The sequence below is a fragment of the Crinia signifera genome, unplaced genomic scaffold (genome assembly GCF_055691185.1).
Source record: "Crinia signifera unplaced genomic scaffold, ASM5569118v1 HAP2_SCAFFOLD_85, whole genome shotgun sequence".
Taxonomy (NCBI): Eukaryota; Metazoa; Chordata; class Amphibia; order Anura; family Myobatrachidae; genus Crinia; species Crinia signifera.
In genome coordinates this window covers 643,552-671,044 of record NW_028142763.1, presented here as the reverse complement: position 1 = coordinate 671,044, position 27,493 = coordinate 643,552, and positions in this window count along the sequence as shown.

Genomic DNA, 27,493 nt, shown 5'->3' with positions numbered 1-27,493 from the left:
CATAGAGCCTAGCAAGCTCTTACATTTGCTGCAGGAGGGGTTTATGGTTCACCTATTTATTCATTTTGATTTTTGCTATATATTTAGCATACTTTTCCCCATATTTCCTCTGGAGTGTGGGTACGGCTTAGCCCACCTCCCAACCCCCAGATCTCCCCTTTTTGTATATGTAAGCATAACAAAACAAAAACTGTAGTAATGCCACCCCTCGATCACCTTCCCTTAAAGACTTTGGGATGTGATCGATCATACAGTGTTTGAGGGAAGACAGATTATGTTTAGCATAAAAAAATGTCGTGCAACTGGTTGGCCACAACTCCCGTCTCCAGGGTTTTGGGAATAGATGAACAGTGAGCTGCCATTCTATCTTTAAAAGCACATTCAGTCTCTCCTATGTAGTAAAGACTGCAGGGACATACTATTTGATACACTATGTATCGGGTATTGCATGTCAATCTATGCAGAGGCGTAGCGAGGGTGGTGCCGGTGGAGCACCAGCTCCGGGCGCCGGAAGATAACATGGCGTCGGAGCCGTGCCGGCACCACCAGCTCGCCCGCTCTGTCCCGGCTCCCCGCTGTGTCCACTGTCCGGGAGACGTGCTGCAATTTAAAATTCACGTCTCCCGCTGGACCGCTAGTTAATAGGCGCTTGCGTTCCAGCAGCCAATCAATTGGTGGCTGCTGGACCGCACTATCACTCCCACCCTCCGTCCCTGCTCCGCACTATCAATCTCACCTTCCCTCCCTGCTCCGCACTATCACTCATTCCCTGCTCCACACCACTACTATGCTTGAGCATTATGGTGTGTGTGGTATAATGTTGGGCCACGCCCACTTTTCACTGCGCAGGAGCCTCACCTACTACAAATTGGAGGGGGGCGCGAAACATGCCCTTGCTCCGGGCGCCGTGGCACCTAGCTACACCACTGAATGTATGACAAATCGACAACACTTTGCCAGTATGGGGATTGTTAAAAGTGGGCCCTGGTATCATGAAACTGTACTGTATTGCCATGCTCTGAGCAAATGAATCAGACTTAACCAGAATGTCCCTAAGATTTTTTGACCCTTTGTAACAGGGGAGAAGACTGAAGTTTGAGGTCAGGATCTGTTTCAACTATGGGCCAATATTGTTTAGAGATGTTTTTGATGGCCAGACTCCTATTATGATATGTGGTGACCCAAAGGATATTAGGACACTTTGCGGCGCCTTATAAATAAACGTACTACTACTACTACCTACAGATTCTTTTTCTGGCTATCAATAGCTCAGAAATCAGATAGCCAGGTTGTTGGAACTGAAAAATCATATTATCCATCTATTTGTTAGCGACCTGTGGGTCTGAGACAATCCTGTGTACCCATAATAATTGGGAAGGCCCCTAACTGTTACCCTTGGATGACAGCTTGAATATTCGAGGATATTGTTCTTATCTGCTGCGCTATATAAGACACTGTAATGGAATCTGCCACGCTGTGGCTCCCCGTGTGTACGCTGTGCCCCCCCTCCTTGTACGCGGTCCCCCACCATGTATGCTGTGTCCCCCCATGTATGCTGTGCCCCCCCCTGTGTACGCTGTGCTCCCCGTGTACGCTGTGCCCCCCCGTGTGTACAGTGCCCCCCCCCTTGTATGCTGTGCCCCCCGTGTTTGCTATGGCCCCCCCCCCCGTGTGTATGCTGAGCTCCCCCCCCACGGTGTGTACGCTGTGCCCCTCCGCCTGTGTACGCAGGGGGAGGTACGTGGACCCCCCTTCCCTGCAAGCCAGACGCGGGATTCCCAGGATTTGCGTTCACGACGCAAATCATCATGATTTCTTCAATGTCTCTACTCCTGCACAGGACATATGTCACCCTGCTCTGTGCCGTTCCAGTCCTGGCTGCTGGAGGGGAGCAAAAGAGGAAAACGCGGTGCCAGCAGCAGAAGGTTAGGAAGCTCAGGAGAGTGCACTGAAGAGCTGAGGGGGAAGAAGGCTGCAGGGAACCTGGAACCAGAGGTCCGGTCAGGATGAATGAAGAGTTGCAGAGAGGTGAATCATCCAGAGTGTCCCCCCAAAAGCAGCCTCCTTTGAAGCTACATACACATCCCGCAGCCTATAACCCTACCCATACACACACCCCCCCCGCAGCCTATAACCCTACCCATACACACACACCCCCGCAGCCTATAACCCTAACCATACACACCGTGCAGCCTACAACCCTAACCATACACACACCCCACAGCCTTTAACCCTAACCATACACCCCCCCACCGCAGCCTATTAACTTAACCATAAACACCCTGCAGCCTATGACACTAACCATGTACACACACCCTGCAGCCTATAACACTAACCATACACACACCCCACAGTCTATAACACTAACCATACAAACATACACCCCGCACCCTATAACCGTAACCATGCACAACCCCCGCATCCTATAAACCTAACCATACACACACAACCCAGCCTATAACCCTAACCATACACACACACACCCCGCAGCCTATAAACGTAACCATACACACTCCGCAGTCTATAACCGTAACCATACACACTCCGCAGTCTATAACCCTAACCATGCACACCCCGCAGCCTATAATCCTAACCATGCACACCCCGCAGCATATTACCCTAACCATGCACACACACCCCGCAGCCTATAAACGTAACCATACACACTCCGCAGTCTATAACCCTAACCATGCACACCGCGCAGCCTATAATCCTAACCATGCACACCCCGCAGCATATTACCCTAACCATGCACACCCCCCCAGCCTATAACCCTAACCGTGTACACCACACCGCAGCCTATAACCCTAACCATACACATCCTGCAGCCTATAACCCTAACCATACACACACCCTGCAGCCTATAACACTAACCATACACCTCCCCCCCACAGATTATAACCCTAACCATACACACACCCCGCAGTCTATAACACTAACCCTACACACACCCCACAGCCTATAACCCTAACCATGCATACCCCCGCAGCCTATAACACTAACCATACACACCCCGCAGCCTATAACCCTAACCATACACCCCCCGCAGCCTATAACCCTAACCACACACACATACCCTGCAACCTATAACCCTAACCATACAAACACCCCGCAGCCGATAACCCTAACTATACACCTGCCCCGCAGCCTATAATCCTAACCATACACCTCCCCCTCACAGCCTATAACCCTAACCTTGCACACCCCCAGCAGCCCATAACCCTAACCATACCACCCCCCCACCCCCACCGCAGCCTATAGCCCTAACCAGGGCTATTTTTCAGCAGGCTCCAGCAGGAACTGAGGCCCTTATTGTAGTTCACTCTTTCTGACAAAATATTTCTTAGATGGACAAAACCATGTGCACTGCAGGTGAGGCAGGTGTAAAACCCCACCCAAATCATATAGGGCATGAGCAGTTCACCAGCTATTGGGCCTTATTCTAGTTCACTCTTTGTAACAAAATCCTTCTTAGATGGACAAAACCATGTGCACTGCAGGTGGGGCAAATGTAATATGTGCAGAGAGAATTAGATTTGTGTGAGTTATTTTGTTTCTGTGCAGGGTAAATACTGGCTGCTTTATTTTTACACTGCAATATAGATCTCACTTTGAAGTAAAAACCCCACCCAAATCTAACTCTCTCTGCACAAGTAACACATGCCTCACCTGCAGTGCACATGGTTTTGTCCATCTAAGAAATATTTTGTCAGAAAGAGTGAACTACAATAAGGGCCTCAATTCCTGCTAGAGCCTACTGAAAAATAGCCCTAACCATACACCTCCCCCCGCAGTCTATAACCCTAACCATGCACACCCCCCACAGCCTATAACCCTAACCATGCACATCCCGCGCAGACTATAACCCTAACCATGCACACCCCCACACAGCCTATTACCCTACCCATACACACACCCCCGCAGCCTATAATCCTAACCATACACTACACCCAACCCCCCCCGCAGCCTATTACCCTAACCATACACACCCCACAGCCTATATCCCTACCCATACACACACACCCCGCAGCCTATAACCATAACCATACACCCCACCTACAGCCTATTACCCTAACCCAGGGATTCCCAATCTTTTTTGAATCAGGGCATCCTAGAGTATCAGAATTTTTTTCACGGCCCCTAGACCAAAAAAAGAAAAGCAGAATAAATATAACAGTAAGTAGATTGAGTTTCCATGCGATTCTTAGGATCAGTTATGTGGTAAAAGGGCATGGTTTGCTTCTGTTTGTACACGTTTCATTACTTTTTTTTTTTATGAGCCACCAGCACTTGTTTTGCCCATAGTTAATTTGAATTGGTCCTGGACGACCAACCCGGGGCACCCCTGCAAGTATCCCAAGGCACCCCAGGGAGCCTGGGCACACAGTTTGGGAACCACTGCCCTAACCATACACACACCCTGCAGCTTATAACCCTAACCATACACACACACCGCAGCCTACAACCCTAATCATACACACACACCCCCGCAGCCTATAACCCTACCCATACACACACCCCCCCCCCCCCCCCCCGCAGCCTATAACCCTAACCATACACACACACTGCAGCCTACAACCCTAACCATACACACACACCCCCACAGGAAATTACCCTAACCATACACACACACCCCAGCCTACAACCTTAACCATACAACCCCCACCCGCAGCCTATTACCCTAACCATGCACACCCCGCAGCCTTTAACCCTAACCATGCCCACCCCGCACCCTATAACCCTAACACACACACCCCCGCAGCCTATATCTCTAACCATACACACACCGCAGGCTATAATCCTAACCATACACACCCCCCGCAGCCTATAACCCTAACCACACATACACACCACGCAGCCTATAACCCCAACCACACATACACACCCCGCAGCCTATAATTCTAACCATACACACACCCCGCAGCCTTTAACCCTAACCATGCACTCCCCCAGCTTATAACCCTAACCATACACACGCCCCACAGCCTATAAACCTAACCATACACACCCCCCCCGCAGCCTATAACCCTAACCATACACAGACACTGCAGCCTATAACCCTAACTATGTATACACACCACGCAACCTGTAATCCTAACCACACATACACACCCAGCAGCCTATAACCATACACACAGACCCCAGCCTATAACCCTAACCATACACACCCCAGCCTATAACCCTAACCATACACACACACTGCAGCCTATAACCCTAACTACGTATACACACCACGCAACCTGTAATCCTAACCACACATACACACCAAGCAGCCTATAACCCTAACCATACACACACACACCAGCCTATAACCCTAACCATACACACACACCCAGCCTATAACCCTAACCATACACCCCGCAGCCTATATCCCTAACCACACACACCCCTGCAGCCTATATCTCTAACCTACACACCCGGCAGCCTATTACCCTAACCATGCCCACCCCGCAGCCTATATACCTAACCACACACACCCCTGCAGCCTATATCTCTAACCCACACACCCCGCAGCCTATAACCCTAACTATGCACACCGGCCGGTGCCAATAACCCTAACCATGCATACCCCCCCGCAGCCTATAACCCTACCCATACACACACCCCGCAGCCTATAACCCTAACCATACCCCCCCTGCAGTCTATTACCCTAACCATACACACACCCCGCAGCCTATAACCCTAACCATACACAGACACTGCAGCATATAACCCGTACCATACACACAAACCCTGCAGCCTATGACCCTAACCATACACACCGCGCAGCCTATAACCCTAACCATACACCACCCCCCCAGCCTATAACCCTAACCATACACACACCCCCCCCGCAGCCTATAACCCTAACCATACACACACCCCCGCAGCCTATAACCCTAACCATACACCCCCCCCACAGCATATTACCCTAACCATACACACATACCGCAGCATATAACCCTAACCATACACACACACACCCCACAGCCTTTAACCCTAACCATACACACCCCACAGCCTATAACCCTATCCATACACACACACCCTGCAGTCTATAAACCTAACCATACACACCGCGCAGCCTATAACCCTAACCTTACACACTGCCCCGCAGCCCATAACCCTAACCATGCCCACCCCGCAGCCTATAACCCTAACCACACACACCCCTGCAGCCTATATCTCTAACCTACACACCCTGCAGCCTATTACCCTAACCATGCACACCCCACAGCCTTTAACCCTAACCATGCACACCCCACCGCAGCCTATAACCCTAACCATACATCCCCTCAGCCTACAACCCTAACCATACACCCCCCGCAGCCTGTTACCATAACCATGCACACCCCGCAGCCTTTAACCCTAGCCATGTACACCTCGCACCCTATAACCCTAACACACACACACACCCCCACAGCCCATACACACCACGCAGCCTATAACCCTAACTATGCACACCCGCTGGTGCCTAACCCTAACCACACACACACCCCTGCAGCCTATATCTCTAACCATACACACACCGCAGCCTATAATCCTAACCATACACACCCCCCGCAGCCTATAACCCTCACCACACATACACACCACACAGCCTATAACCCTAACCATACACACACCCCGCAGCCTTCAACCCTAACCATGCACCCCCCCCAGCTTATAACCCTAACCATACACACACCCCACAGCCTATAAACGGATCCGATATGTAATGCCGGCGGTCGGAATCCCGACACTGGAATCCCGACCGCCGAAATCCCGACATGGGGGGGACATGGAGCGCCCCCCCTTGCGGGCTCGCTGCGCTAGCCACGCAGCGGGCCCGGTGCCTCGCTACGCTTGGCACGCTATTTTATTCTCCCTCTATGGGTGTCGTGGACCCCCATTCCTCTGCCCGCTGTGGGCTCTGACCATGACCCAGCTCTTTTCCGCGGGCTCCATCACCATCCTGTCTGAGCTTCAAGTGAGGTCTGCTGCTGATACGTTCATTACTTTTAATTATTTGGGACGCCAGCACCTTAAGTTACATTGTTTTACCATTAATTACATGTGATTTATGTATATTTTTGTATATGACTTTATTATGTGTTTTATAAAATATTTTTGTTATTTCAATTGAACTGAGTCTTGTGCCATAATTGAAAAGGGGGACCTATATTACATTTAATTTTCAACTTTAATCAAAGGTATAATTGCTAATGCTGTGACAGCTTTCCAATTGTTTTCTTTTATTTCTTACAAGCTGGTTTGCTTGTTGTCATATGCAGCTTTCCTTGGCTATATTTATTTTATTCAATATAGCACCAGAGGTATGGTGTGACTTACTACCTCCATCCCTTTTTTTTTTAGACTAAAATAGGTCACATTTCTCTTAGCAGAATTTGATCGTACCCAAAAAACAAACTTGATCATTGCACAAAACCATAATGGCCCCGGGAGGGCTGCTGAGCATGCACGAGTCATGTGTAGCTCCTCCCACAGTCCTTTGCAGGGAGGACCATGGGAGGAGGCACATGCACAGCAGCCCTCCGCAGGGAGCCTGCCGCCCTGGTCACCCAATCGACACTCCCCTTAACTCCGGCGATCCATTCTGGAGACCGCACCACTGCCATGCCAGAAGGGGGAGGCCTGGCTCTGTGTTCCCGGTCAGCATCTGCGGACACCGGGGAAGAGGGGAGCAGCTGCCTGGAACTCGCTGCTGGAGGGGAAACCATCAAGTAAGACAGAAGGAGCAGATTAGTCGCCATCCCCGGGAAGAACCCCCAGCCTGGTAAAGTTCCATGACCTGGTAGGGTCAGCGTGTCGGCATCGTTGACACACACACACACCCATAGCCTATCCATACATTCATACATACGAGCACACACACACACATATATGTAGCCTAACCCTATCCATACATACTCACACACCCGCAGCTGATCCATGACCTGGTAGGTTGAGCGTGTCATGTATATATCATTTGTAATTTGATCTCTGCCCCAGGCAAGGGGCGTGGTCTCATTAAAATGGGCATAGCCTCACTGGAGAAGACTACCTTACACCCCAGTTTTTAGCCCTGCACCAACAGACCTTTGCCACCACAGGAAGAACATTTTTTCACCATATTAAGCCCCATACAGTAATGGCCCCTGCACCATATGCCCCACACTGCCCGTGATACATTATGCCCTACAGTATAGCTTCTACACACTGGGTGTCATGCTCATTGCCAGGGGTTTCATGAGATGGGTGTCTTCATTGCCAGGGCTTTCATGCTCTGGGACGGGTGTCATACTCATTCCCAGGGGTTTGTAATGCTTGTAGCCAGTGGTAATGCTCATTGCCAAAAATGTGTATTGTTAAACATTTTTAAAATCCAATGTTTATTCTTACAGTGAAATTTTACACTTCTGAATTAAAATAAATTGAAAAAAAAAAAGCTATGAAATTCCAAAGACAAAAAACCTTCGGTTTCACGTGTCCCATTAAGGCTTCTTACACATGATCTGGCATTTCTGAAACCTGTTGTATCTCTTCCACTCAAACGCCAAAAAGCAATGAAATTACGATCATTAAGGCTGACGCCTTAATGGACGTGTTCCTTGCGCAATATAGATATGGTACGCCATCACAGCCTGTGGGTAAGTGCAGATTCAGCACTCTCACAGAGTGAGATTGCTGTCACTCACACAATGGAGCTGCTAATTCACAGATTTGTGTGCTCATTGGAATACACACATGCATTCTATGCAACTGAAGGTCTGAGCAGTAAACAGAGCTGAGAGGATGGGGTAAAAGAGGTGTTGATTGGGGTAGGAGACAGTGTGGTGTGGATGGGGAGGAATAGAAATGCGTAGATGGTGGGAAGGCTAAACAGCACTGATGGGGGACAAACAAAGCAGATGGGTGGAAAAGAGTGGCACAGATTAGGGAAGGTAAGACAGTGATGCGATTGGGTGGGAAACAGAGGAGCAGTTGGAGGAAAGACAGCACTGATGGGGGAGGGGGTTCGGAGCAAAGGGGATAAAGGTAAAACAGAGCAGTATATACATATATATATATATATATATATATATATATATACAGGTCGAGTATCCCGTATCCGAATATCCGTTATCCGAATTATTCCGAAATACGGACATTCCAGAAAGTGAAAAAAATAAATTTTTTTGCTAAAAACTCACTGGGGACATATGTAACAGCACTACTGGTGACATGATATGTAACTGGTACTATATATGTGCAAGACAATGATTGCTTGGCATTCAAATTCAGTGCTGAGATAGTACACACATTTTGTTTCCCGTTTTGAAACCTTGTTTTTTGAACAATTAAAATATGTTTGTGTGTATTTTATGTGGTAATAAAATATATTTGTGTGTATATTATGTGTTTATACAGCATAAATGCAAGATACTTCAAAATACATCATTGAAATATTAAAATATTCCGAAATACGGAATAATCCGTTATCCAAAATTCTCCTGGTCCCGAGCATTTTGGATACGGGATACTCAACCTGTATATTCATATATATATATATATATATATATATATATATTCATATATATATGCAAAGGTGGATCAATTAACTACAAATAACAAACGCTATTGCCTCCATAATTCATATAAATAATGTGGAGGATTGATGAAAACAAGTTCATACCACAGACAGGGATTGTATCCACGGGATGGTTTGTATACTTTAAACAGGCCGATTGTTGTGTCTTAAATGTACAGTCATCTGTGTTACCTAATCTGGTTTGGAGCCAGAGACCACCTTAATCTCCTCCGCGGGAGCCCACATAACCACCTGTTAGCTCAGGCCGTGGAGTATGAGCCTTGCCTGTAGCCGTGAATTTCAAATTGGATAAAGGGAAAATTAAGCAGCGCTAAAAAAAAATTCAGGCTGGTTCTACCTTTGATAAAGCTACCTGGCGTAAGGAAACGCGTAAGGAGGAAATTGCCACCACACCCTCCACCGTTTGTTCCTGGATTGCAGACCATTACAGCCTTATTGGACCCATTGCCATTTGTCAACAGGACATAGGTCACCAATTATATCATCGGAGGTATGAGGACACTTTGAATATACCATCATTCACTGCATCTGGAGTTGATTATTTGTGCCACTCCTGACAACACCTGCAGACTTAATCATTCTCCCTCCGGATGACCATTCTGTGATCCACTTTAATATCTATGGTTCCATAGGAATGGACTCTCCAGGACCTTCCTTACAATCCATGGTTGGTGGGGATTATGAAATTGTGATTTTAGACCATTTCTATGTTTCAGTATATTAAGCTGGCTTTTTAACTTTTATTCTCATTGCCACGTAATAAATGTGTTTATAATAGATCAACCAGTCTACAAACTGTCTTAAGCGCTGGTTAATTATCCCTTTTTCCATGTTCTAATATACAGGACTGACCATCCCGTTGTAAAGCAGCAGCTGGGCAAGACCACCCCTTACAAGCGCCCCTGATCCTATCTCACTAGTGAGATTCGGTCCAATTTTTCTTCTTTTGTGAATCTCAAATTGCAGCTGGCTCCAAGATGTTTTTACAATAAAGCCCCATACACAAAAGCAGCTTCTGAGCAATAATGAGATATGTGGCCAAATGCCACACTCCCATTCTGAATATTCATAAAGAATTTGGGAAGGTTTGTGCCTTACCTACTGAGCAGAAGTTATGCCCATTATATACAGTTATATTTTTAACGATTACATTCATGTTATTTTATGACAAAAAAAATTAAGATAATATACATCCCTCCAGCCAAACCCCACTTCTAAGTGCCTAAAACAAGATAGACCCAGAAATGGACACACTTTAAAAATCTGATTAATGACTACAGGAGCCTCTATATAAACAGACTGAGGCTTTCAAAAAATGAGAAACAGTGCATATTGCCCATCCAACGATCCAGCGACGCTGGCAGACCTTACAGCGTGACCCTTCTTCGGGCACATAAGTGCTACTCCTGGATGTCATCAAGCAGTAACTTACTGCCACAGTACTGATTATTGAGTTGCTCATCCCCCTTATCCTACCAGGCCTTGGATCCGCGAAATCCCAAATCAAAATCACTTTTACACCTCTGCAAGTGACTCGCGACTCTATCACTTCCAGCACTCGACCAGGTCAGGATTTGACCTCACAATAAATCCTAAAAGATTTTTATCAAGCAATCCCAAAAATGTCATGATTATACAGTACATGATTACATGTATACACAGTATTATGCCCGCTATATACAGTTATTATTCCCGTTATATACAGTTATATTTTTAACAATTACATTCATTATTATACAGTACATGATTATACATAGTATTATGCCCACTATATACAGTTATTATTCCCGTTATATACAGTTATATTTTTAACAATTACATTCATTATTATATGGTACATGATTATACATAGTATTATGCCCGCTATATACAGTTATTATTCCCGATATATAGTTATATTTTTAACGATTACATTCATGTTATTTTATGACAAAACAAATATATGCGATAATTATAGCAAAGGACAGCTCTTGCTTTAAGAGCTGTCCTTTGCGGTGAGAGTCGCCGGGTCACAGCAGGTCCCGGCGGCTCTCCCCTCCCTCCCACACCCGGCGCTGCTGCGCCGGGCCCTCCTTCTCCCTGCACCCGGAAGAGGATCAGTGCAGGGAGGAGGTCACAAGTCCAGGCAGCACAGCTCTTTAGCTGCCCGGACACAGGTGAGGGGGCAATGCGGGGCGGCGGGGGTCCGTGCGGGGCGGCAGTGGGTTCGCGTTAGAAGCCCATTGGCTTCTATGGGGCATCGCCAGATTTTTCTGGCGATGCCACCCACCGCGGTAACCCAGCGGGGGATGCTTAGAGCATCCCGAAATGCGGTAAAAACCCCGATAACGGGTTTTTACCGCATTTCCACCTTAGACAATCTCCCCCGAGGCTTTCAAAAAATGAGAAACAGTGCATATTACGCATCCAACGATCCAGCGACGCTGGCAGACCTCACGGCATGATTCTTCTTCGGGCAGGTAAGTGCTACTCCTGGATGTCATCAAGCAGTCACTTCCTGCCACAGTACTGATTTGCTCATCCCCCTTCTTCTTCTTGGATCCGCGGAGTCCCAAATCAAAACTTCTTTTACACCTATACAAGTGACTCGCGACTCTATCACCTCCAGCACTCGACCAGGTCACGAATTGACCTCACAGTAAATCCTGAAACATTTTTACCAAGCAATCCCCCAAAATGTCATGATAATACAATACATGATTATACACAGTGTTATGCCCATTATATACAGTTATTATGCCCATTATATACAGTTATATTTTTTACGATTACATTCATGTTATTTTATGACAAAAAAAATTTTTTAAGATAATATACATCCCTCCAGCCAAACCCCACTTCTAAGTGCCTAAAACAAGATAGACCAAGAAATGGACACACTTTAAAAATCTGGTTAATGACTACAGGAGCCTCTATATAAACAGACTGAGGCTTTCAAAAAATGAGAAACAGTGCATATTGCCCATCCAACGATCCAGCGACGCTGGCAGACCTTACGGCGTGACCCTTCTTTGGGCCCATAAGTGCTACTCCTGGATGTCATCAAGCAGTAACTTACTGCCACAGTACTGATTATTGAGTTGCTCATCCCCCTTCATCCTACCAGGCCTTGGATCCGCAGAGTCCCAAATCAAAATCACTTTTACACCTCTGCAAGTGACTCCCGACTCTATCACTTCCAGCACTCGACCAGGTCAGGATTTGACCTCACAGTAAATCCTGAAAGATTTTTATCAAGCAATCCCAAAAATGTCATGATTATACAGTACATGATTACATGTATACACAGTATTATGCCCGCTATATACAGTTATTATTCCCGTTATATACAGTTATATTTTTAACAATTACATTCATTATTATATAGTACATAATTATACATAGTATTATGCCCGCTATATACAGTTATTATTCCCGATATATAGTTATATTTTTAACGATTACATTCATGTTATTTTATGACAAAACAAATATATGCGATAATTAAAGCAAAGGACAGCTCTTGCTTTAAGAGCTGTCCTTTGCGGTGAGAGTCGCCGGGTCACAGCAGGTCCCGGCGGCTCTCCCCTCCCACACCCGGCGCTGTTGTGCCGGGCTCTCCTCCTCCCTGCACCCGGAAGAGGATCAGTGCAGGGAGGAGGTCACAAGTCCAGGCAGCACAGCTCTGTGCTGCCCGGACACAGGTGAGGGGGCAATGCGGGGCGGCGGGGGTCTGTGCTGGGCGGCGGGGGTCCGTGCGGGGCGGCAGTGGGTTCGCGTTAGAAGCCCATTGGCTTCTATGGGGCATCGCCAGATTTTTCTGGCGATGCCAACCGCCGCGGTAACCCAGCGGGGGATGCTTAGAGCATCCCGAAATGCGGTAAAAACCCAGATAAGGGGTTTTTTACCGCATTTCCACCTTAGACAATCTCCCCCTGAGGCTTTCAAAAAATGAGAAACAGTGCATTCTTCTTCGGGCAGGTAAGTGCTACTCCTGGATGTCATCAAGCAGTCACTTCCTGCCACAGTACTGATTTGCTCATCCCCCTTCTTCTTCTTGGATCCGCGGAGTCCCAAATCAAAATCTCTTTTACACCTATACAAGTGACTCGCGACTCTATCACCTCCAGCACTCGACCAGGTCACGATTTGACCTCACAGTAAATCCTGAAACATTTTTACCAAGCAATCCCCCAAAATGTCATGATAATACAATACATGATTATACACAGTATTATGCCCATCATATACAGTTATTATGCCCATTATTTACAGTTATATTTTTAACGATTACATTCATGTTATTTTATGACAAAAAATAAATAAGATAATATACATCCCTCCAGCCAAACCCCACTTCTAAGTGCCTAAAACAAGATAGACCCAGAAATGGACAGACTTTAAAAATCTGGTTAATGACTACAGGAGCCTCTATATAAACAGACTAAGGCTTTCAAAAAATTAGAAACAGTGCATATTGCCCATCCAACGATCCAGCGACGCTGGCAGACCTTACGGCGTGACCCTTCTTTGGGCACATAAGTGCTACTCCTGGATGTCATCAAGCAGTAACTTACTGCCACAGTACTGATTATTGAGTTGCTCATCCCCCTTCATCCTACCAGGCCTTGGATCCGCGGAGTCCCAAATCAAAATCACTTTTACACCTCTGCAAGTGACTCGCGACTCTATCCCTTCCAGCACTCGACCAGGTCAGGATTTGACCTCACAGTAAATCCTGAAAGATTTTTATCAAGCAATCCCAAAAATGTCATGATTATACAGTACATGATTACATGTATACACAGTATTATGCCCGCTATATACAGTTATTATTCCCGTTATATACAGTTATATTTTTAACAATTACATTCATTATTATACAGTACATGATTATACATAGTATTATGCCCGCTATATACAGTTATTATTCCTGTTATATACAGTTATATTTTTAACAATTACATTCATTATTATATAGTACATGATTAAACATAGTATTATGCCCGCTATATACAGTTATTATTCCCGATATATAGTTATATTTTTAACGATTACATTCATGTTATTTTATGACAAAACAAATATATGCGATAATTATAGCAAAGGACAGCTCTTGCTTTAAGAGCTGTCCTTTGCGGTGAGAGTCGCAGGGTCACAGCAGGTCCCGGCAGCTCTCCCCTCCCTCCCACACCCGGCGCTGTTGCGCCGGGCTCTCCTCCTCCCTGCACCCAGAAGAGGATCAGTGCCGGGAGGAGGTCACAAGTCCAGGCAGCACAGCTCTGTGCTGCCCGGACACAGGTGAGGGGGCAATGCGGGGGTCCGTGCTGGGCGGCGGGGGTCCGTGCGGGGCGGCAGTGGGTTCGCGTTAGAAGCCCATTGGCTTCTATGGGGCATCGCCAGATTTTTCTGGCGATGCCACCCGCCGCGGTAACCCAGCGGGGGATGCTTAGAGCATCCCGCAATGCGGTAAAAACCCCGATAATGGGGGTTTTACCGCATTTCCACCTTAGACAATCTCCCCCTGAGGCTTTCAAAAAATGAGAAACAGTGCATATTACGCATCCAACGATCCAGTGACGCTGGCAGACCTCACGGCATGATTCTTCTTCGGGCAGGTAAGTGCTACTCCTGGATGTCATCAAGCAGTCACTTCCTGCCACAGTACTGATTTCCTCATCCCCCTTCTTCTTCTTGGATCCGCGGAGTCCCAAATCAAAATCTCTTTTACACCTATACAAGTGACTCGCGACTCTATCACCTCCAGCACTCGACCAGGTCACGATTTGACCTCACAGTAAATCCTGAAACATTTTTACCAAGCAATCCCCCAAAATGTCATGATAATACAATACATGATTATACACAGTGTTATGCCCATTATATACAGTTATTATGCCCATTATATACAGTTATATTTTTAACGATTACATTCATGTTATTTTATGACAAAAAAAAAAAAATTAAGATAATATACATCCCTCCAGCCAAACCCCACTTCTAAGTGCCTAAAACAAGATAGACCCAGAAATGGACACACTTTAAAAATCTGGTTAATGACTACAGGAGCCTCTATATAAACAGACTGAGGCTTTCAAAAAATGAGAAACAGTGCATATTGCCCATCCAACGATCCAGCGACGCTGGCAGACCTTACGGCGTAACCCTTCTTTGGGCACATAAGTGCTACTCCTGGATGTCATCAAGCATTAAACTACTGCCACAGTACTGATTATTGAGTTGCTCATCCCCCTTCATCCTACAAGGCCTTGGATCCGCGGAGTCCCAAATCAAAATCACTTTTACACCTCTGCAAGTGACTCGCGACTCTATCACTTCCAGCACTCGACCAGGTCAGGATTTGACCTCACAGTAAATCCTGAAAGATTTTTATCAAGCAATCCCAAAAATGTCATGATTATACAGTACATGATTACATGTATACATAGTATTATGCCCGCTATATACAGTTATTATTCCCGTTATATACAGTTATATTTTTAACAATTACATTCATTATTATACAGTACATGATTATACATAGTATTATGCCCGCTATATACAGTTATTATTCCCGTTATATACAGTTATATTTTTAACAATTACATTCATTATTATATAGTACATGATTATACATAGTATTATGCCCGCTATATACAGTTATTATTCCCGATATATAGTTATATTTTTAACGATTACATTCATGTTATTTTATGACAAAACAAATATATGCGATAATTATAGCAAAGGACAGCTCTTGCTTTAAGAGCTGTCCTTTGCGGTGAGAGTCGCCGGGTCACAGCAGTTCCCGGCGGCTCTCCCCTCCCTCCCACACCCGGCGCTGCTGCGCCGGGCTCTCCTCCTCCCTGCAGCCGGAAGAGGATCAGTGCAGGGAGGAGGTCACAAGTCCAGGCAGCACAGCTCTGTGCTGCCCGGACACAGGTGAGGGGGCAATGCGGGGCGACGGGGGTCCGTGCTGGGCGGCGGGGGTCCGTGCGTGGCGGCAGTGGGTTCGCGTTAGAAGCCCATTGGCTTCTATGGGGCATCGCCAGATTTTTCAGGCGATGCCACCCGCCGCGGTAACCCAGCGGGGGATGCTTAGAGCATCCCGAAATGCGGTAAAAACCCAGATAACGGGGTTTTTACCTTAGACAATCTCCCCCTGAGGCTTTCAAAAAATGAGAAACAGTGCATATTACGCATCCAATGATCCAGCGACGCTGGCAGACCTCACGGCATGATTCTTCTTCGGGCAGGTAAGTGCTACTCCTGGATGTCATCAAGCAGTCACTTCCTGCGAAAGTACTGATTTGCTCATCCCCCTTCTTCTTCTTGGATCCGCGTAGTCCCAAATCAAAATCTCTTTTACACCTATACAAGTGACTCGCGACTCTATCACCTCCAGCACTCGACCAGGTCACGATTTGAACTCACAGTAAATCCTGAAACATTTTTACCAAGCAATCCCCCAAAATGTCATGATAATACAATACATGATTATACACAGTGTTATGCCCATTATATACAGTTATTATGCCCATTATATACAGTTATATTTTTAACGATTACATTCATGTTATTTTATGACAAAAAAAAAAAAAATTAAGATAATATACATCCCTCCAGCCAAACCCCACTTCTAAGTGCCTAAAACAAGATAGACCCAGAAATGTACACACTTTAAAAAAAAATCTGGTTAATGACGACAGGAGCCTCTATATAAACAGACTGAGGCTTTCAAAAAATGAGAAACAGTGCATATTGCCCATCCAACGACCCAGCGACGCTGGCAGACCTTACGGCGTGACCCTTCTTTGGGCACATAAGTGCTACTCCTGGATGTCATCAAGCAGTAACTTACTGCCACAGTACTGATTATTGAGTTGCTCATCCCCCTTCATCCTACCAGGCCTTGGATCCGCGGACTCCCAAATCAAAATCACTTTTACACCTCTGCAAGTGACTCGCGACTCTATCACTTCCAGCACTCGACCAGGTCAGGATTTGACCTCACAGTAAATCCTGAAAGATTTTTATCAAGCAATCCCAAAAATGTCATGATTATACAGTACATGATTACATGTATACACAGTATTATGCCCGCTATATACAGTTATTATTTCCGTTATATACAGTTATATTTTTAACAATTACATTCATTATTATACAGTACATGATTATACATAGTATTATGCCCGCTATATACAGTTATTATTCCTGTTATATACAGTTATATTTTTAACAATTACATTCATTATTATATAGTACATGATTAAACATAGTATTATGCCCGCTATATACAGTTATTATTCCCGATAAATAGTTATATTTTTAACGATTACATTCATGTTATTTTATGACAAAACAAATATATGCGATAATTATAGCAAAGGACAGGTCTTGCTTTAAGAGCTGTCCTTTGCGGTGAGAGTCGCAGGGTCACAGCAGGTCCCGGCAGCTCTCCCCTCCCTCCCACACCCGGCGCTGTTGCGCCGGGCTCTCCTCCTCCCTGCACCCAGAAGAGGATCAGTGCCGGGAGGAGGTCACAAGTCCAGGCAGCACAGCTCTGTGCTGCCCGGACACAGGTGAGGGGGCAATGCGGGGCGGCGGGGGTCCGTGCTGGGCGGCAGTGGGTTCGCATTAGAAGCCCATTGGCTTCTATGGGGCATCGCCAGATTTTTCTGGCGATGCCACCCGCTGCGGTAACCCAGCGGGGGATGCTTAGAGCATCCCGCAATGCGGTAAATACCCCGATAATGGGGGTTTTACCGCATTTCCACCTTAGACAATCTCCCCCTGAGGCTTTCAAAAAATGAGAAACAGTGCATATTACGCATCCAACGATCCAGTGACGCTGGCAGACCTCACGGCATGATTCTTCTTCGGGCAGGTAAGTGCTACTCCTGGATGTCATCAAGCAGTCACTTCCTGCCACAGTACTGATTTCCTCATCCCCCTTCTTCTTCTTGGATCCGCGGAGTCCCAAATCAAAATCTCTTTTACACCTATACAAGTGACTCGCGACTCTATCACCTCCAGCACTCGACCAGGTCACGATTTGACCTCACAGTAAATCCTGAAACATTTTTACCAAGCAATCCCCCAAAATGTTATGATAATACAATACATGATTATACACAGTGTTTTGCCCATTATATACAGTTATTATGCCCATTATATACAGTTATATTTTTAACGATTACATTCATGTTATTTTATGACAAAAAAAAAAAAAATTAAGATAATATACATCCCTCCAGCCAAACCCCACTTCTAAGTGCCTAAAACAAGATAGACCCAGAAATGGACACACTTTAAAAATCTGGTTAATGACTACAGGAGCCTCTATATAAACAGACTAAGGCTATTAAAAAATGAGAAACAGTGCATATTGCCCATCCAACGATCCAGCGACGCTGGCAGACCTTACGGCGTGACCCTTCTTTGGGCACATAAGTGCTACTCCTGGATGTCATCAAGCAGTAACTTACTGCCACAGTACTGATTATTGAGTTGCTCATCCCCCTTCATCCTACCAGGCCTTGGATCCGCGGAGTCCCAAATCAAAATCACTTTTACACCTCTGCAAGTGACTCGCGACTCTATCACTTCCAGCACTCGACCAGGTCAGGATTTGACCTCACAGTAAATCCTGAAAGATTTTTATCAAGCAATCCCAAAAATGTCATGATTATACAGTACATGATTACATGTATACATAGTATTATGCCCGCTATATACAGTTATTATTCCCGTTATATACAGTTATATTTTTAACAATTACATTCATTATTATATAGTACATGATTATACATAGTATTATGCCCGCTATATACAGTTATTATTCCCGATATATAGTTATATTTTTAACGATTACATTCATGTTATTTTATGACAAAACAAATATATGCGATAATTATAGCAAAGGACAGCTCTTGCTTTAAGAGCTGTCCTTTGCGGTGAGAGTCGCCGGGTCACAGCAGTTCCCGGCGGCTCTCCCCTCCCTCCCACACCCGGCGCTGCTGCGCCGGGCTCTCCTCCTCCCTGCAGCCGGAAGAGGATCAGTGCAGGGAGGAGGTCACAAGTCCAGGCAGCACAGCTCTGTGCTGCCCGGACACAGGTGAGGGGGCAATGCGGGGCGACGGGGGTCCGTGCTGGGCGGCGGGGGTCCGTGCGGGGCGGCAGTGAGTTCACGTTAGAAGCCCATTGGCTTCTATGGGGCATCGCCAGATTTTTCAGGCGATGCCACCCGCCGCGGTAACCCAGCGGGGGATGCTTAGAGCATCCCGAAATGCGGTAAAAACCCAGATAACGGGGTTTTTACCTTAGACAATCTCCCCCTGAGGCTTTCAAAAAATGAGAAACAGTGCATATTACGCATCCAACGATCCAGCGACGCTGGCAGACCTCACGGCATGATTCTTCTTCGGGCAGGTAAGTGCTACTCCTGGATGTCATCAAGCAGTCACTTCCTGCCACAGTACTGATTTGCTCATCCCCCTTCTTCTTCTTGGATCCGCGGAGTCCCAAATCAAAATCTCTTTTACACCTATACAAGTGACTCGCGACTCTATCACCTCCAGCACTCGACCAGGTCACGATTTGACCTCACAGTAAATCCTGAAACATTTTTACCAAGCAATCCCCCAAAATGTTATGATAATACAATACATGATTATACACAGTGTTATGCCCATTATATACAGTTATTATGCCCATTATATACAGTTATATTTTTAACGATTACATTCATGTTATTTTATGACAAAAAAAAAAAAAAATGAAGATAATATACATCCCTCCAGCCAAACCCCACTTCTAAGTGCCTAAAACAAGATAGACCCAGAAATGGACACACTTTAAAAATCTGGTTAATGACTACAGGAGCCTCTATATAAACAGACTAAGGCTTTCAAAAAATGAGAAACAGTGCATATTGCCCATCCAACGATCCAGCGACGCTGGCAGACCTTACGGCGTGACCCTTCTTTGGGCACATAAGTGCTACTCCTGGATGTCATCAAGCAGTAACTTACTGCCACAGTACTGATTATTGAGTTGCTCATCCCCCTTCATCCTACCAGGCCTTGGATCCGCGGAGTCCCAAATCAAAATCACTTTTACACCTCTGCAAGTGACTCGCGACTCTATCACTTCCAGCACTCGACCAGGTCAGGATTTGACCTCACAGTAAATCCTGAAAGATTTTTATCAAGCAATCCCAAAAATGTCATGATTATACAGTACATGATTACATGTATACATAGTATTATGCCCGCTATATACAGTTATTATTCCCGTTATATACAGTTATATTTTTAACAATTACATTCATTATTATACAGTACATGATTATACATAGTATTATGCCCGCTATATACAGTTATTATTCCCGTTATATACAGTTATATTTTTAACAATTACATTCATTATTATATAGTACATGATTATACATAGTATTATGCCCGCTATATACAGTTATTATTCCCGATATATAGTTATATTTTTAACGATTACATTCATGTTATTTTATGACAAAACAAATATATGCGATAATTATAGCAAAGGACAGCTCTTGCTTTAAGAGCTGTCCTTTGCGGTGAGAGTCGCCGGGTCACAGCAGTTCCCGGCGGCTCTCCCCTCCCTCCCACACCCGGCGCTGCTGCGCCGGGCTCTCCTCCTCCCTGCAGCCGGAAGAGGATCAGTGCAGGGAGGAGGTCACAAGTCCAGGCAGCACAGCTCTGTGCTGCCCGGACACAGGTGAGGGGGCAATGCGGGGCGACGGGGGTCCGTGTTGGGCGGCGGGGGTCCGTGCGGGGCGGCAGTGAGTTCGCGTTAGAAGCCCATTGGCTTCTATGGGGCATCGCCAGATTTTTCAGGCGATGCCACCCGCCGCGGTAACCCAGCGGGGGATGCTTAGAGCATCCCGAAATGCGGTAAAAACCCAGATAACGGGGTTTTTACCTTAAACAATCTCCCCCTGAGGCTTTCAAAAAATGAAAAACAGTGCATATTACGCATCCAACGATCCAGCGACGCTGGCAGACCTCACGGCATGATTCTTCTTCGGGCAGGTAAGTGCTACTCCTGGATGTCATCAAGCAGTCACTTCCTGCCACAGTACTGATTTGCTCATCCCCCTTCTTCTTCTTCTTGGATCCGCGGAGTCCCAAATCAAAATCTCTTTTACACCTATACAAGTGACTCGCGACTCTATCACCTCCAGCACTCGACCAGGTCACGATTTGACCTCACAGTAAATCCTGAAACATTTTTACCAAGCAATCCCCCAAAATGTCATGATAATACAATACATGATTATACACAGTGTTATGCCCATTATATACAGTTATTATGCCCATTATATACAGTTATATTTTTAACGATTACATTCATGTTATTTTATGACAAAAAAAAAAAAATTAAGATAATATACATCCCTCCAGCCAAACCCCACTTCTAAGTGCCTAAAACAAGATAGACCCAGAAATGGACACACTTTAAAAATCTGGTTAATGACTACAGGAGCCTCTATATAAACAGACTAAGGCTTTCAAAAAATGAGAAACAGTGCATATTGCCCATCCAACGATCCAGCGACGCTGGCAGACCTTACGGCGTGACCCTTCTTTGGGCACATAAGTGCTACTCCTGGATGTCATCAAGCAGTAACTTACTGCCACAGTACTGATTATTGAGTTGCTCATCCCCCTTCATCCTACCAGGCCTTGGATCCGCGGAGTCCCAAATCAAAATCACTTTTACACCTCTGCAAGTGACTCGCGACTCTATCACTTCCAGCACTCGACCAGGTCAGGATTTGACCTCACAGTAAATCCTGAAAGATTTTTATCAAGCAATCCCAAAAATGTCATGATTATACAGTACATGATTACATGTATACATAGTATTATGCCCGCTATATACAGTTATTATTCCCGTTATATACAGTTATATTTTTAACAATTACATTCATTATTATACAGTACATGATTATACATAGTATTATGCCCGCTATATACAGTTATTATTCCCGTTATATACAGTTATATTTTTAACAATAACATTCATTATTATATAGTACATGATTATACATAGTATTATGCCCGCTATATACAGTTATTATTCCCGATATATAGTTATATTTTTAACGATTACATTCATGTTATTTTATAACAAAACAAATATATGCGATAATTATAGCAAAGGACAGCTCTTGCTTTAAGAGCTGTCCTTTGCGGTGAGAGTCGCCGGGTCACAGCAGTTCCCGGCGGCTCTCCCCTCCCTCCCACACCCGGCGCTGCTGCGCCGGGCTCTCCTCCTCCCTGCAGCCGGAAGAGGATCAGTGCAGGGAGGAGGTCACAAGTCCAGGCAGCACAGCTCTGTGCTGCCCGGACACAGGTGAGGGGGCAATGCGGGGCGACGGGGGTCCGTGCTGGGCGGCGGGGGTCCGTGCGGGGCGGCAGTGAGTTCGCGTTAGAAGCCCATTGGCTTCTATGGGGCATCGCCAGATTTTTCAGGCGATGCCATTCGCCGCGGTAACCTAGCGGGGGATGCTTAGAGCATCCCGAAATGCGGTAAAAACCCAGATAACGGGGTTTTTACCTTAGACAATCTCCCCCTGAGGCTTTCAAAAAATGAGAAACAGTGCATATTACGCATCCAACGATCCAGCGACGCTGGCAGACCTCACGGCATGATTCTTCTTCGGGCAGGTAAGTGCTACTCCTGGATGTCATCAATCAGTCACTTCCTGCCACAGTACTGATTTGCTCATCCCCCTTCTTCTTCTTGGATCCGCGGAGTCCCAAATCAAAATCTCTTTTACACCTATACAAGTGACTCGCGACTCTATCACCTCCAGCAATCGACCAGGTCACGATTTGACCTCACAGTAAATCCTGAAACATTTTTACCAAGCAATCCCCCAAAATGTCATGATAATACAATACATGATTATACACAGTGTTATGCCCATTATATACAGTTATTATGCCCATTATATACAGTTATATTTTTAACGATTACATTCATGTTATTTTATGACAAAAAAAAAAAATTAAGATAATATACATCCCTCCAGCCAAACCCCACTTCAAAGTGCCTAAAACAAGATAGACCCAGAAATGGACACACTTTAAAAATCTGGTTAATGACTACAGGAGCCTCTATATAAACAGACTGAGGCTTTCAAAAAATGAGAAACAGTGCATATTGCCCATCCAACGATCCAGCGACGCTGGCAGACATTACGGCGTGACCCTTCTTTGGGCACATAAGTGCTACTCCTGGATGTCATCAAGCAGTAACTTACTGCCACAGTACTGATTATTGAGTTGCTCATCCCCCTTCATCCTACCAGGCCTTGGATCCGCGGAGTCCCAAATCAAAATCACTTTTACACCTCTGCAAGTGACTCGCGACTCTATCACTTCCAGCACTCGACCAGGTCAGGATTTGACCTCACAGTAAATCCTGAAAGATTTTTATCAAGCAATCCCAAAAATGTCATGATTATACAGTACATGATTACATGTATACACAGTATTATGCCCGCTATATACAGTTATTATTCCCATTATATACAGTTATATTTTTAACAATTACATTCATTATTATACAGTACATGATTATACATAGTATTATGCCCGCTATATACAGTTATTACTCCCGTTATATACAGTTATATTTTTAACAATTACATTCATTATTATATAGTACATGATTATACATAGTATTATGCCCGCTATATACAGTTATTATTCCCGATATATAGTTATATTTTTAACGATTACATTCATGTTATTTTATGACAAAACAAATATATGCGATAATTATAGCAAAGGACAGCTCTTGCTTTAAGAGCTGTCCTTTGCGGTGAGAGTCGCTGGGTCACAGCAGTTCCCGGCGGCTCTCCCCTCCCTCCCACACCCGGCGCTGCTGCGCCGGGCTCTCCTCCTCCCTGCACCCGGAAGAGGATCAGTGCAGGGAGGAGGTCACAAGTCCAGGCAGCACAGCTCTGTGCTGCCCGGACACAGGTGAGGGGGCAATGCGGGGCGGCGGGGGTCCGTGCTGGGTGGCGGGGGTCCGTGCGGGGCGGCAGTGGGTTCGCGTTAGAAGCCCATTGGCTTCTATGGGGCATCGCCAGATTTTTCAGGCGATGCCACCCGCCGCGGTAACCCAGCGGGGGATGCTTAGAGCATTACGAAATGCGGTAAAAACCCAGATAACGGGGTTTTTACCTTAGACAATCTCCCCCTGAGGCTTTCAAAAAAATGAGAAACAGTGCATATTACGCATCCAACGATCCAGCGAAGCTGGCAGACCTCACGGCATGATTCTTCTTCGGGCAGGTAAGTGCTACTCCTGAATGTCATCAAGCAGTCACTTCCTGCCACAGTACTGATTTGCTCATCCCCCTTCTTCTTCTTGGATCCGCGGAGTCCCAAATCAAAATCTCTTTTACACCTATACAAGTGACTCGCGACTCTATCACCTCCAGCACTCGACCAGGTCACGATTTGACCTCACAGTAAATCCTGAAACATTTTTACCAAGCAATCCCCTAAAATGTCATGATAATACAATACATGATTATACACAGTGTTATGCCCATTATATACAGTTATTATGCCCATTATATACAGTTATATTTTTAACGATTACATTCATGTTATTTTATGACAAAAAAAAAATTAAGATAATATACATACCTCCAGCCAAACCCCACTTCTAAGTGCCTAAAACAAGATAGACCCAGAAATGGACACACTTTAAAAATCTGGTTAATGACTACAGGAGCCTCTATATAAACAGACTGAGGCTTTCAAAAAATGAGAAACAGTGCATATTGCCCATCCAACGATCCAGCGACGCTGGCAGACATTACGGCGTGACCCTTCTTTGGGCACATAAGTGCTACTCCTGGATGTCATCAAGCAGTAACTTACTGCCACAGTACTGATTATTGAGTTGCTCATCCCCCTTCATCCTACCAGGCCTTGGATCCGCGGAGTCCCAAATCAAAATCACTTTTACACCTCTGCAAGTGACTCGCGACTCTATCACTTCCAGCACTCGACCAGGTCAGGATTTGACCTCACAGTAAATCCTGAAAGATTTTTATCAAGCAATCCCAAAAATGTCATGATTATACAGTACATGATTACATGTATACATAGTATTATGCCCGCTATATACAGTTATTATTCCCGTTATATACAGTTATATTTTTAACAATTACATTCATTATTATACAGTACATGATTATACATAGTATTATGCCCGCTATATACAGTTATTATTCCCGTTATATACAGTTATATTTTTAACAATTACATTCATTATTATATAGTACATGATTATACATAGTATTATGCCCGCTATATACAGTTATTATTCCCGATATATAGTTATATTTTTAACGATTACATTCATGTTATTTTATGACAAAACAAATATATGCGATAATTATAGCAAAGGACAGCTCTTGCTTTAAGAGCTGTCCTTTGCGGTGAGAGTCGCCGGGTCACAGCAGTTCCCGGCGGCTCTCCCCTCCCTCCCACACCCAGCGCTGCTGCGCCGGGCTCTCCTCCTCCCTGCAGCCGGAAGAGGATCAGTGCAGGGAGGAGGTCACAAGTCCAGGCAGCACAGCTCTGTGCTGCCCGGACACAGGTGAGGGGGCAATGTGGGGCGACGGGGGTCCGTGCTGGGCGGCGGGGGTCCGTGCGTGGCGGCAGTGGGTTCGCGTTAGAAGCCCATTGGCTTCTATGGGGCATCGCCAGATTTTTCAGGCGATGCCACCCGCCGCGGTAACCCAGCGGGGGATGCTTAGAGCATCCCGAAATGCGGTAAAAACCCAGATAACGGGGTTTTTACCTTAGACAATCTCCCCCTGAGGCTTTAAAAAAATGAGAAACAGTGCATATTACGCATCCAACGATCCAGCGACGCTGGCAGACCTCACGGCATGATTCTTCTTCGGGCAGGTAAGTGCTACTCCTGGATGTCATCAAGCAGTCACTTCCTGCCAAAGTACTGATTTGCTCATCCCCCTTCTTCTTCTTGGATCCGCGTAGTCCCAAATCAAAATCTCTTTTACACCTATACAAGTGACTCGCGACTCTATCACCTCCAGCACTCGACCAGGTCACGATTTGACCTCACAGTAAATCCTGAAACATTTTTACCAAGCAATCCCCCAAAATGTCATGATAATACAATACATGATTATACACAGTGTTATGCCCATTATATACAGTTATTATGCCCATTATATACAGTTATATTTTTAACGATTACATTCATGTTATTTTATGACAAAAAAAAAAGAATTAAGATAATATACATCCCTCCAGCCAAACCCCACTTCAAAGTGCCTAAAACAAGATAGACCCAGAAATGGACACACTTTAAAAATCTTGTTAATGACTACAGGAGCCTCTATATAAACAGACTGAGGCTTTCAAAAAATGAGAAACAGTGCATATTGCCCATCCAACGATCCAGCGACGCTGGCAGACATTACGGCGTGACCCTTCTTTGGGCACATAAGTGCTACTCCTGGATGTCATCAAGCAGTAACTTACTGCCACAGTACTGATTATTGAGTTGCTCATCCCCCTTCATCCTACCAGGCCTTGGATCCGCGGAGTCCCAAATCAAAATCACTTTTACACCTCTGCAAGTGACTCGCGACTCTATCACTTCCAGCACTCGACCAGGTCAGGATTTGACCTCACAGTAAATCCTGAAAGATTTTTATCAAGCAATCCCAAAAATGTCATGATTATACAGTACATGATTACATGTATACACAGTATTATGCCCGCTATATACAGTTATTATTCCCGTTATATACAGTTATATTTTTAACAATTACATTCATTATTATACAGTACATGATTATACATAGTATTTTGCCCGCTATATACAGTTATTATTCCCGTTATATACAGTTATATT